This window comes from Lissotriton vulgaris, chromosome 6, assembly GCF_964263255.1.
Source record: "Lissotriton vulgaris chromosome 6, aLisVul1.2, whole genome shotgun sequence".
Taxonomy (NCBI): Eukaryota; Metazoa; Chordata; class Amphibia; order Caudata; family Salamandridae; genus Lissotriton; species Lissotriton vulgaris.
Window position 1 is genome coordinate 1,163,451,211 of NC_141694.1, and position 14,461 is coordinate 1,163,465,671.

Consider the following 14,461-nt stretch of genomic DNA (forward strand, 5'->3'; position numbering starts at 1 on the left):
AACACACCTCCAGTTACGCCTAGTTTACGCCTTCTGCTTACGTAATTGTACCACGTGCATACTGTTATCTTGTCTTCTCTCAGCTGTTACGCCTCCTATACTGTTTCTAATGTTGTACAATAAGTATATAAGCTATGTACTGTAAATAAAATGTAGCGCTCTATCCCTTCTGACACCCTGTGTGGTGGTCAGAACATGATATTCTGATTCAGACCATTCCTTTTTAAGGAATAAAACCCCTTAGAACTCTAACACCACGGACTCTGTTTTTTTCAACCGAATTGAGTTATTATTGATTAAGTACTTACCTGCATAGAAATTAAGAGAGTAAATTATTTATTTACGTCATTTTGGCGCCCGAATAGGGACCCCTCCCCCACCTTACGCGCCGGTTGGTGCATTGCACACTCTGTCCCCTGCCATCAGCTTGACGGAACCTACGCGTACCGGCAGGATTTCCTGTATCTCCCTCTGGCCCACGGAGGTGACGAAGATTGCGATCAGTACCCAGACGAGGCGGTAAGGAGTGCGGAGGATCCCGACCAGAGCCTAGCCGAAAGAAGCAAGGTCCGAGGTGTCAAGAGGCCCACCAGGTTTCCCAGCTTTCCGAAGTTTTCCGAAGTTCCGAGTCGAGCCGAGTCCAGTCCAGTCGAGTTTTCTGAGGCCTTCTGTTTCCGTGCTTCCCGGTGAGTACCATTGCTGGGTCGTATCTGTACGGGTTTGGGTACGCAAGTCCGGTCTGCACTGTTTTTAGGCAGTGTATCTGTACTGTTTAGCAGTATATCTAGTATTCCGAATTTCTGAATCTTTGCACTGCTACGTCAGTGTATCTGTACTGTTGAGCAGTACATCTAGTATAGGGGGTAGTTATCTATGTTTCAAATGTCTTTTTATGTAATCAATGTCGTTGTATGAGAGACTGTTTTTCATGTGTATTATTGTGTTCCCGTTAAACTAGTTGTGTCTAGAACCAAGCAGTTAAGAATCTGACGTTCAGTATTAAGTAAAGCAAAATGCCGTTCCTCAGTAAGTTAAAGCAAATAAGAACCAGAAAAGGGGTACTTGAGGAAGAAATTCCGATCCCCCCTAGGGACACTCCAGGTCATTTTATGTATAATAAACATGGCTTAGATGCCATTCTGTATCTAGAATTATGGACCGATTACACCAAGCATCTAGACGAAAGACACAGATGGCCAGTAAATGGAACATGGGATGCCGAGTGCATCATGAAGGTAGAAGAAGCATTATGGAAAAAGAAAGCCAGACAATCTCAGAAAGACGCCATAGAATTTTGGCGTAAGGAATCACACAAGCGCACTGAAAAAGAACTCCGTAGAGAAGACAGACTTAGAGAATCAGATAAAGCTCAAGAAAATGAGTTAGTTACTGAAGGAATTCGAGTAAAATCAGAACAAATAGATCGTATCCGACATGGCCAAGTAAACGGCATGTATCTTATGGCCGAGGGTTCACCCGACGCCATTTCAGAAATACCGAAAAATCTGCCGCCGCCATTAGGTCCAACTAAAGTAATACACAAGACTACTAAAGACATATTCCTAAACTCCTATCTTGAAGATGTAGCTCCAGCTTACACCAATCTGCCTGTTCGTGCCCTGCCTACTGACAGGGCCAGGGGTGGTACTCCTCCCCCAGATCACGTTCCGCCGACATCGCAAAAGACTAGTCCCGTTCCGCCAGCTCCGCCACTTCCCGCACCAAAAACTGATTTGCCGAAACCACTTCAATCAGATCCTACTAAAAGACACATTCAGATACTGACTACACACAGAGATAATGCCCAAGCTTCCGCTTCAGGAGGTGCGACCGCGGGTCTTCAGACCCCGCCACCGACTCACAGATTCAATCTCAGAGGTATGCAGAGTCCTCTTACGCACAGATCCCCCCATTCCTCTAATTCATCCCGTCTTGACGCATTAAAAGAAAACATGTCAGTTTGTAGATATGATCCAGAACCTGGAAAGGACGATTTAATGATATTGGCATCATTACGGTTAAGATCTGCTACTGATAGCTTGTTATGTTATGCAGGAATGAAGGAGCGCCTAGATAGAATATATGAGTTCGTTCAAACAGGAAAGGACCCCGACAGTATTAAGGATGCCATGGAGAAACAGAAAGTTAGCATGCAAGCACTGATACTACGATTTTTCATAAATTGTCTAATAAGAGAACGAGACAGGCCCGGAACAGATCAGAGTGAATTAGATGCATTGAACAAGTGGGGTCAAAATATAGCTGATGGAAGGCATGACAGACAGAATTGCATAGACTCTATGTACAAGAAAATTAGGAAAGCAGTGATAGCCGTACACCAGAAAGACAAAGAAGAGGCTCCCTCCGAGGAGGAAGAAGAATCTGAAGAACCAGAACAGACTACAAGCACTATAGCATATGTAGGTAAGGGAACTTATCTTAGGAAGGGTATCCGTCCAGAAAGCAAGAGAGTTTTCCTCTCTGCTCTAACGAATCCGAATTCTGCCGAACACCAGTTTCAGGAAACTGATAGAAGACTTCGAGACCGAGTTGGGTACCATGTACTCAATTCTATGGATGAACAAGAACTAGCTCGGTCCGCCATATTATGGGCCGAAAATACAGACATATATAACGATGATACCATAGCGCAGACATTTCTGAACCTCTCTCCAGACGAGCAAAAATTAGCAGGTGTATACATGATTCAGCACCTCCTCCTCAAGTATAGAAATCAGCATTCCGATCCAGGTCCCTTACACGAAACATTAGAAGCCCTACTTATGGATAGATGGAGAGGTTTAAGCACTAAATTAATTCAGATAATTCTAGAACAACGCCATAGATACGAAACTACTATAAAGTCTGAATATGTTCCTGCCCCACCTCCAGAAAGAAAAACGTACCATATGCAATGCGGGGGTGGCATTGAAAGACAGAACCCCTTACGGGAAGTACACCCAGTTATGGGTGAGGATAAAGTCCTGAAACGCGTGTATGTACACACGCCTCTGACTAAGTTAGAATTGTTAGAAATGAAGAAACTAGTTCCGTGTCACGATAAAGACCCTGCAGGTTTTCACAGAGAGCTTAAAGACATGTTACTAATGGGAGATTACACGTATGATGATATCATGAAAATGTTGAAAGTATTGTTACCTACAGGTATATTCGAGAAATTAAAGGAAAAAGAATGGGAGGTGGGGGACACAAAGATTGCCTGGGCAGAAATAGAGGATGAAGAAAAGAAACGGGTTCCAGGGTTAGGCCTTGGGGACAAAACTAAAGCATTACCAGGTTTGATAATACAGGTCCTGCCCAGATTATTGACAACTAGAAAGGAAGATTGGGACGCCATATCGTCCTGTAAACAGAAACATGATGAAGATACTAGTGACTTTTATTCAAGATTCGAGAAATGTTTCATTATTAATAGTGGCCTGCAGCCAAGTAGCGAGTCGTACCCGCACCTTTTTGTAACAAAGCTAGTTGAGAATTCCCTACCATTAGTTAAAAATAGAGTGTATAAGGTCGAGAGTACATGGCAAGCAAATACGCCATCACAGATGTTACAAATGTTACAATATCATCAGAACAGAATTAGGGAAGAACAAGATCAGGAACAGAAACGCATGAAAGACACGAAAATGAAAATGTTAGTAGCCCAGACGGTCCCATCCGACAGTCACAGAAAGGGTGCGACCCAAACAAGTCACACTGCAGCTCCCGTTAAAGGGACATGCAATTATTGTAAGCAGCCAGGTCACTACGTACATGAATGCCCAGTTCTGAAACATAACATAGCAACAGGTAAAACTAAAGAAAGACCGCATCCACCTAGACAAGACCATAACCAGAATCAGTCTTCACAGAACGAACAGCACATGCAGAATACACAGCCTATGCATGCATCAGCACAGTCAGTACAGACAGTAGCGGTACCACAGCCACAGCCCATTGCCTCAACTCAGCAAGTTTCACAGCAGATGTATCAGTATGCCCAGTCCGCTTACCCCGATTATCCCCGATACACATGAAACAGCCTAGAGAGGGAAGGTGACTTGCCTCTTATTGAGATTCCTGTAGATCAAGAAGGTCCTTATGTACACAGTCAAGTATTGGGAAAAGACAGAAAGTTTTTAATTGACACAGGGGCAAGTCGCACTACAATCAGCCATGATGAAGTTCCAGGGGCACCCCTCTCAGGCTCACAGAATGTTTCCCTTGGTTTTTCAGGACAGCCTATTGTAAATGAGGTATCGCAACCAGTTCCCCTAGCTGTAGGTCCATTATCACGTGTTACAGACCTGTTACTTACGAAATCATGTCCAGAAAATCTGTTAGGAATTAAAACATTAAAGGCTTTAGGAGCTATTATATGCTGTTCCCCGGAGGGAGTTAGACTCTTCCTGCGGGATTTCAAGGGACACTATGTCCTGAGAGAATTTGATGCCAGATTGAAAAATGTACCAGATTACTTGTGGGCAAAAGGCCCAACGGATGTAGGTTGTATGCACATTACACCATACCGTGTCACACTTAAAGCAGGTGTAGTTCTACCCAGAATCAGACAATACAAGTTACCACCCGATGCTGTAGTGGCTTTACTGAAAATCATTGAAGAGCTCATTGCCCAAGGAGTGGTCGTCGAGACCGACTCCAACATCTGTAATTCACCCATCATTCCGATTCTTAAACGTACTGATCCCAATGCACCGCCAGTATACCGGCTGGTGATTGATCTTCGAGAATTAAATAAATGCATTATCCCACAGTATCCTGTGGTCCCCGATATCTCATCCTTATTGACTGCCATTGATTCAGAAGCAACGTTCTTTACTGTAATTGATCTCAAGAACGCCTTCTTCAGCGTGCCTATTGATCCAGAGAGCCAATATTTGTTCGGATTCAGTTTAAATGGACGAAGTTTCAAATTTTCACGCGCACCTCAAGGATTCACAGAAAGCCCCAGCATCTATAGTCAAGCACTGAAAAGACAGCTCGATTGTATCACAATGCCAGTTAACACAGCTTTGCTGCAATACGTCGATGATCTGCTGATCACCGCACGAAGTGAGCCCGAATGTGAACAAGCATCACTAACAGTTTTGCATTTCCTGGCCGACAAGGGACATAAGGTGTCCCCTTCGAAGCTACAATTCTGTGTTCAGCAAGTTGTGTACTTGGGTCACTTGCTGTCCAAAGTGGGGAGACAGCTCACTCCCGTTCGCATTCAGTTAATTGTGAACATGCCGCAACCCAAGACACAAAAGGAAGTGCGGGCCTTCATAGGCCTCACCTCGTACTGCAGACAATGGATTCCTCAATATGCATTTCTAGCCAAGCCACTCATTCAGTTAACAACGCAGGAGGCAGCAACTTCGACTGCCCTCCCTTGGACTCAAGAACATACACAGGCTTTTGAAGAATTAAAGAAAGCTTTATGCCAAGCACCAGTTTTAGCGACACCATGTTACAGCAAACCGTTTACACTTTTTGTTACAGAACGTGATGGTACAGCGTTGTCTGTCCTCACTCAAGATCAAGCAGGTTCACATAAGCCTTGTGCTTATTTCTCTAGTACATTGGATTCAGTAGCTCAGGCACTCCCTGCGTGCTTAAAGTCAGTAGCAGCAACAGCACTAGCAATCAGACAAAGCGATTCAATTGTTTTAGGTCATCAGTTAACTGTTCAAGTTCCACATTCTGTAGAGGTTTTGTTAAACAGAACCCAGACTCAACACTTGACTATAGCACGACTGACAGGTTATGAATTAACGCTATTCCAGCCACACATAGAAATTAGACGCTGCAGTATCTTGAACCTAGCAACATTGTTACCTACAAATATGACAGATCCAGCTCAGCATGATTGTATAGAAATCATTAATGCAGTAACAAAGCCGAGACGAGACTTAACAGATGTCCCGCTGACAAATCCAGACCTGACACTTTATGTGGATGGTTCATGCATGAGAACAAGTACAGGAGAATTAGTGGCCGCGTATGCCGTGACCACTGAAACTGAAGTTAAAGAAACACATCGTATTGACACACTGTCTGCTCAAGCAGCAGAGCTCATCGCTCTGACCCGAGCTTGTATTCTAGCCAAGAACAGAAATGTTAACATATACACAGATTCCCGTTATGCATTCGGAGTTGTACACGACTTCGGAGTCCTCTGGCAAGAGCGAGGTTTCTTGACTTCCCATGGTGCCAAGATTCAGCATGGTCCCCTCATTCAAGCACTGTTAGAAGCAATACATTTGCCCTCGGGCATATCAGTCATGAAGTGTAAAGCACATACTAAGGTCACAGATTCTGTTTCCCAGGGTAACGACCTGGCAGACCAGACAGCAAAACATACAGCATTGACTCACACCCAGACTACTGATGTGACAAAGACACTAGTACCGACACAGTGTATGGCAGTTAGAGATCCCGCCCTAGACGTAATCGATATTCAGACATACGCTACTGCAGATGAAATAAAGAAATGGACTGAACTAGGAGGGATCCAGACAGATCAAGGTTGGATGACGAAGGAAAAATCTAAATGGTTTCTTCCTGACTCAATGGTTCAAAGCATGATAAATACAGCACATAGTCCTGCCCATCTTGGAGAGAAAGCCATGTTAGACAGTTTACAGAACCTCTGGTACAACAAACACTTACGAGCAGCAGTAAAACAGAAAGTGCGTACTTGCATGATCTGTTGTCAGTTCAATCCAGGTAAAAGCGTCCCTGTAGAGCAAGGTGGATTTCATCCTCCCGATCACCCTTTTGAAGTCCTCCAGATGGATTATATCCAGATGGACCGCTGTCGAGGTTTTAAATATGTTCTCGTAGTTGTCTGTGCTCTGTCCCGCTGGACGGAAGCTTACCCAGTATCAGATTACACTGCTCCGACCACTGCCAAGCAGCTGGTTCGTGAATTCTTCCCACGGTACGGTTTGCCTCGTGTCGTGTATTCAGATAACGGACAGCCATTCTCGTCCGAGTTAATGAAACAAGTTTCCTTACTGCTAGGATATCAGTGGAGATTCCATTGTGTCCGACACCCCGAAGCAGCTGGCCTTGTAGAGAGGCATAACCAGACATTAAAGATACGCCTTGCTAAAATATGTCAGGATAAAGGGGTCGACTGGATAGTCGCCCTGCCCGTGGCACTATTCTACATGAGAATGGTCGCCCATTCAAGATCAGGGCTATCTCCGTACGAAGTGGTTTTTGGTAGACCACCGAATATGTGGGGGACGCCCAGTCCGAGAAAAATAACCGATGTTGATAGTAACATGTTGACAGATTACCTTGCCTCCTTGATGTCTGCACTCCAATCATGTCGTTCACAGGTTGCCGCAGCCTTCCCTGACAACACCGATGTAAAGGCGCATGAGGTCCGTCCTGGGGACCTGGTACTCGTCCGGAATTTCGACCGGAAAAGTCCGCTGGAGCCCCGTTGGAAGTCTCCGAAGACCGTTCTGCTTACCACCAGGACCGCCGTGAAACTGGAAGGACGTAAGGGGTGGGTCCACTCGAGTCATATAAAACTTTGTAATGAACTCAAGACCGAATTAAAACAGGACTCTGACTCGCCCACCCCCATCAAGGACTGTGTTAAAGCGAAAGACTTTGCCGTTACCGAACGGGAGAAAACTCCCCAAGAACTCTACCGTATGAAGCTCCGATCTAGCAAGTCAGACAGTTTAATTGTTTAAGTCCTCCCCTAGGTGAATCGGTTAAATAGTTTCTGACATGTATCCCCTAGATCGAGATAGAGAGAGAGAGAGAGAAGCAAAGAAACGTACATACTGTAAATCACTGCGTAGTCACTGTATAGTGACACTGTTAATAATGTTTTTTCTAAGTGTTCTAGTTATCATTGCCAGTTTACTGCTTCCCATATATTGTCCTATCTTCAAGCATGAACAATCTGCTTACAATGTTTCTGCTGAACACTCTTTTAGTGAACTTCCTGCACATGAACTCTCTTACAGATTGGCGCTGCGCAATAACACATTCATTAGTATGTTGCACCATTCCCATCAGACAAATAACGCTACAAACTGCTGGATATGTGGCCGACTCCCTCCCTACCAGAATTACAAGGGAGCTCTGCCTCTTTTTCCGTACCCGTTCACTCACAATGGCTCATGTGGTGCATGGTTTAAAATAATTAATTCCTTAGATCCTGATATTGCTGTTTTCGATGGGAGCTGGGTTTGGGGAAACCTGAACTTAGTTCTGCTTCACGTCTGTCACCCTAACCAGGAGGGACTCCCCATTAGAATAGGAACCGACCTAGAAAATGAAGTATATGGATTAGGTAATTACACAATTAGTCTTATGATCCTTACTGTAGAATCCGAAACCGAACCAGTACTGCCCGTCATGTCCGTACTACCAGTCACAGGTGAATTATGTGTTAGCAAGAAAGGTTCAGTACACTTAGGTCATAGTAAATGCACCACTGTGGTCGAATTCAGTGATCATGGTAAATCGTCTTTTAAAGCTACCCGTCATTCTTATTTTGTGTGTGGTCATACCGCATACATACGTTTGCCCCCAGACTGGGATGGTACCTGTTATATTGCATTCCTACTGCCACCTGTTTTCCTAGCTCCTCCAGATTATCACAGAAATACCAATCTAGTAAAAAGCAGACTCCGAAGAGATCTCCCGATTGTCGACTATACTGAAACGGCATGGGAGCAATACACAGATTTCAATAAAGGTTTCTTCCCTTACTTAGGTACTGTATCTAATAGTAAGCTGATACGTAGATTAACCAGAACCCTTGAAGCAGTAGTGAATGAAACTGCCTCCGCTCTAGGTAACTTAACAGAGGAGCAGTCTGCTATACGGACTGTTGTCCTTCAAAATCGTCTCGTGATTGACGTCATCTTGGCAGATAGAGGTGGAGCCTGTAAGGTCATCGGGTCAAGTTGCTGTGTTTTCATTCCACAAAACGCACCATCTGTATACAAAGCTATTACTCGTCTTCATAAAATTGCAAGTCTGATACATCAGGATCCAGGCACCTGGACTTGGTCCGGTTGGTTCTGGACAACGTTATCCGCTTGGGGATGGAAGATCCTATCCTTCCTAGGCATTGGTCTAGTTATAGTATTCAGTTGCTGCCTGTGCCTACAATGTGGGCCAGCGATATGTGGACTGTGTGCCACGTCATGTATTGAGCATTCCAGTTGTCTCCTGAACAGTCAAAGAAAGAAAGATGAACATATAATGTTACAAGAACAGACTGATCGATTCATGAGGATTGATATATCATGAAGGGTCCGTAGGGAACAAGGAGGGAATGAGGTAATATAAATTTTATGGTCAAGTTGTGTTCCCTAGCGAGTACCCCACCGACTCCATGTACGAGATTAAAGTGCATGTAACTTCCCTCCTGTGCCAGCTATGAAGACGCAGATACATTTGCGTCCACCGTTAACATGTCTTCTTTCAGACCCACCATGAATGGGTTCAATGGTCCGTTCCTAAGTATGCCTTGCCAACGTCTTTTTAAGGTGCATCCTACACGTTTTTCAGTTCTGCCCAAGTAGGCCTGAATTTCTGCCATCCAGACCTCTCTGTTCTCTGACTCTGAGAGCAAGCAGCCCAGGCTGCCCCCCGTACCCGTGAACTCTGACTTACTTCTAGCGCGGCCCTCCGTGCTCAGCTCAGCCTGCTGCCTGCCAAGATTGACTATAACCTTCGAGTTATCTGTTTTCCTCCCCGAAGATACATTCCAGCCTGCTAGCTTCAGTAAACATCCTTCCTCAGCTGCAGGGCCAAAGGGCCGACCTGTCTTTATGCAATTAATTCAAGTAATTCATAGCCTCCGTTGCCATGCTTCCATGGAAGGCTCAGGCCCCCACACTTCCTCTTGCAGACACCCAGGCGCTTATACACGCACTCACAGTTAGTATAGAATAGCTTCTGCTCTAGAGACCTTTCCGCTCAGATAGTCTAGTTCCTAAACATCAGATATCAGATATGATAGAAGCACAAGTTGATCTGACATGCCAGACTTCTGTCTCTTTCCGTCAGTGTAAATGTCAAGTCCCCATGCACCCTCCAGTCCCACGTGCATCACACGTCATGCAGCTGCGCGCGCATCCAAGCTTCTGATTTCTGCTGACATTGCAACATCTCTAGTTTAGTGCCACCCACATGTGTCACCTACTTGTGACGTTTCTAGAACACACCTCCAGTTACGCCTAGTTTACGCCTTCTGCTTACGTAATTGTACCACGTGCATACTGTTATCTTGTCTTCTCTCAGCTGTTACGCCTCCTATACTGTTTCTAATGTTGTACAATAAGTATATAAGCTATGTACTGTAAATAAAATGTAGCGCTCTATCCCTTCTGACACCCTGTGTGGTGGTCAGAACATGATATTCTGATTCAGACCATTCCTTTTTAAGGAATAAAACCCCTTAGAACTCTAACACCACGGACTCTGTTTTTTTCAACCGAATTGAGTTATTATTGATTAAGTACTTACCTGCATAGAAATTAAGAGAGTAAATTATTTATTTACGTCAATACTCCGAAACCGGTCCCAGGATGCTTGTTTCCGGTCCAGAGAGGAACTGGCTTGGTAGTTTGGTCTGAAATGTTCCCATGGGGAGCAGAGTAAAGACTGATTTGCATATGGCTGGGTCCAAACTGGGGTGGCATGGTGAACAAAAGAACAATGGATTAAACCCAGATCTGTGGCTGGCAGTGAGTTTTTGAAAAATTTCAGCACTCCGTCCATCATCTTGTTGTGTGGTTATAGATGCTAAGCAAAGGTAAACCCTTAAATATATGTTATGAATCTGAGAAGACAGTAAGGTGATATTATTCAAGCATTTCTTTTTGAGAAAAATATCACCCAATGTGACAGAAAAAGCTAGATTCACAGCACAAGAAGGTGTGTAGTAATTACTGTGAATTATGCACAATACATCAAACCATATTTCTTTTGTTATCACTTGTTCTTTTATAAAAACTGGAAGATTGGCTGTACTTCCGAGGTATCTTGCATCTGTGTTTCTCTTCCCTTCCTCGGTTCCTGTTAATTTGTGATCTCCCATGGTTAAAAAGAGTCAGTGCTGCAAGAACGAGGTGATTTGTTTGAGGCATACAGTGCACCCTGGCACCCTATCTGTAGTAACTTGACACTGGAAAATTCAGATACTATGGAAATGGAGTACCAGTGGGTATATGTATTGTCAATGTGATGGAGACAATGGTCTCAAGGACAATTTCCAATGATGAAGGTCTGCAGGACCCTATGTTTGTCATGTCTTTTTTGGCAGGATAATGTACGAAAGTGTATGCTGCAATAGGGGTGGGCAAGCCAACAAATTAACAGGGAGAGCAGAGCCAAGGCCAGGACCAGGTCTCACTCTAAGTCCTCGTGCACAAGCCAAGCCGAGCCTTGAAAATATTTGCCCTGTAAATCATACAACAAAATAATGTTTGAATATGATATGGTGTCTTCAACATTCAAAAATGGGAATTTCTTTAGAACGAGGAAGCATTGCACCTTAGTAAGTTAGATCATTTGAGAAGTATTTATTAAAAGTGAGTTTTTAAACAGAAATTGAGAAGTTTTCCTGCCCTGCCATGATGACAATGCTATTGGTGAACTAAGACGCAAGTGAGAGGTCATGTGTACTGTAAGTGTGTCCTAGATTCCTGTTATAGAGTGGAGCTGGTGTTGAGGGTGCTCTATACAGAAGATGCCTTCCACCTAAACTTGGGAACTACCCAAAGTTTGCTTCTTCTTTTTTGCATATTTTATGCATCACTCTATGCCTGCAAGAGTATTCTTTTGATTTATACTGGGTGCTCCCTTGTGTCTTGACAAAGCTAAACCTCTCTGAAGAGCTGTAATGACAGCGAAACACGTGTCAGGGATTGCTTTTATGCATTTCAGGTTGGCTTGGATGGTATTTTTCCAATCCAAAGCTGTAATACTGTACCTGGAGTGGGAAATGGATTTTGTCATTTAACAGCTCGGCATGGATAGCACTGTGCTATTCCTATACTTAACGACATTGCTGTAGTAATGGCAAAATACTTTGTCCCTTTCTACCTCAGCGTGGATAGCACCGTGCTAATCCTATGCTTAAAAACATTGATAGAAAAGCAGACATTTGAGGTGAGCAAATCTAGAGTGTCGCTGGTGTTGAGGGTGCTCTATACAGAAGCTGCTTTCCACCTAAACTTGGGACCTACCCAGAGATCTCTTCTTCTTTTTTGCACAATGTATGCGTCACTCTATGCCTGCAAGGGTTTTCTTTTGATATATAAATATATATAATATTCATTTATTCCTACCTTTTTTGGGGGCTATACTGTTCCACAACATTTTTGACATAATAATTTGGTAGTTTACATACAAAGTATGTAACTCAATATTTTTGAGGATGATATTTTTGACACAATACTTTGCAATATTTTGGTTCACAATACTTTGTTATACAACCGCAGACAGCCTCCATTCAAGAGAAAAATCAGTCTCATCACCGCATTCATGAAAGTCTCTCAAAAGCTTCCAGACAATGCTCGGATTAAGATAATTAGGTGTTGGCTTGGTCGCATAGGTGTCCAGTGGCCAATCAAGTCCTTGTAACATCCTGCCCCAACTTTCTTCAGTTTAGAGAGTTGCTTAAAATCATACTGTTCTAAAACTGATGAGACTTAATAAAATGTTCTTGTTAATGATGAGCAGCAATTAAATCACCGACAGATGCATTATGCCATGTTTGCATCCTGTTTTTTTCAGCGAGAGACCACTCAAAACTTTTGTAAATAAGGACTATGAGGCAGATTTGCGAGGCCCCTGCGCCACCAGTACATCACTTTTTGTGAGGTACTGGAGGTGCATTTCACTTCTCCATATTTACGAGGTGAGGAAAACCCACCCTGCTTGACTTTTTCTCTCCTTGTAAATATGGCCCCTTCACACGCAGCACCTTGTGTGGAAGGGGCGTTCCATGGGTGTTGCTGTGGGTGTTCCCATGCAACACCCATGCAAGGAGACACATTTCCAGATTTACGAGTAATCGTAAATCTGGAAATGCGTGTCACTGCTATGCCTTCCCAGGGGAGGCGTAGCATTGCGCAACGAGGAGAAATGTTTTAATTTCTTCTTGTTTTTCTCTCTTTCAAAGCGTGCTGCATTCTACAGCACGCATTGAAAGAGGAAAATGCCTGTAGTGATTGTTTTTTTGCAGGAAGGTGCCCCTTCCTGCACAAAAACAATCTCCTCATGACGCAGGCATCCTTGCACCATGGTGCAAGGGTGCCTGCACCGGCGCATGGCTTCAGTTTGTGCGCCAGCGCAGGGGAAAGCAAAGAAATGCAACATATTATTGTAAATATGTCGCATTCCTGTGCTTCGGAAGTGCCGCAGCGTGATGCAGCCAAAGGGCTTGCGTTGCCACGCTGCGGCACTTCCTTTTTCGATCTGCCCCACAAATATTTTAGTTTGCACCGCTTGTATCTTTGCATTTTGCAGATCACATGTTGTAGAGTGGTTTCATCACAGCACTGCAAGGCTTTAGTTTAGGCATGACTACATTACAAATGCTTATTAATTATGCAATGAGAACAGCGTCTAGTGCAGTGGACACAAATATGATGCTGGGTTTTAAAAGACACACTCAATGAAGCTATTAAAGTTCAAGTATAAATCAATGTCCATTAAAATAAGAAATTAGGAAATGTACAAATATCAATTTTCTTCCCAGCAAAGAAATATTACAGTTTTAAAAGTATCGAGTTGGAGTCCTGGACAAATACACAAAAGATCATTACAGAAGTAGCCTGGCACACAGATGAGAGCAGCAACAGATCGTTCCTTTAACTCATACTATCCCTGTCAAATCGTCAGTTATTTCTAGGGGTGCGAATCTACTATGTTATGCCCAGGTAAAAGCAGCTGACATGGCCAGGCCTAATCTGGTAAAAAAAAATACTCTCTGTTTATAGCGCACTGCTGTGGCAAATAACCATTTAATCTTTAACTTCCTACTCCACTCACTCAGCTATGAAGGTATAACCGCCTATTCACAATGGCATTTTGGTGTACGTCAAGTGGTACTCCTGTAGTACTCTTACCTGTCTTTTATGGCCCCAAACATCTAAAATGGGAATAACATGGGAATGTTCAGGGACTATTCATATGCAGTTAGTGCAAACTGGAAGGTCTGAGCTCTCTTTGTAGTTTTACGAATAGGGAATAAACAGGCACATGCATCAATATTGCATTTTGTGATTCCTTAATTGCGAAAAATAAGGAATCGCAATTAAGGAATTGCAAAATGCAATGCTTCAAGAAATTGCTAAAAAATTTGCGATTTCTTAATATTCCTTAATTGTGACTCGCAAATTGCGAAATCGCAATTAAGGAATAACTCCCCATTCATTCCTATGGGCCTAGAGGCCCATAGGAA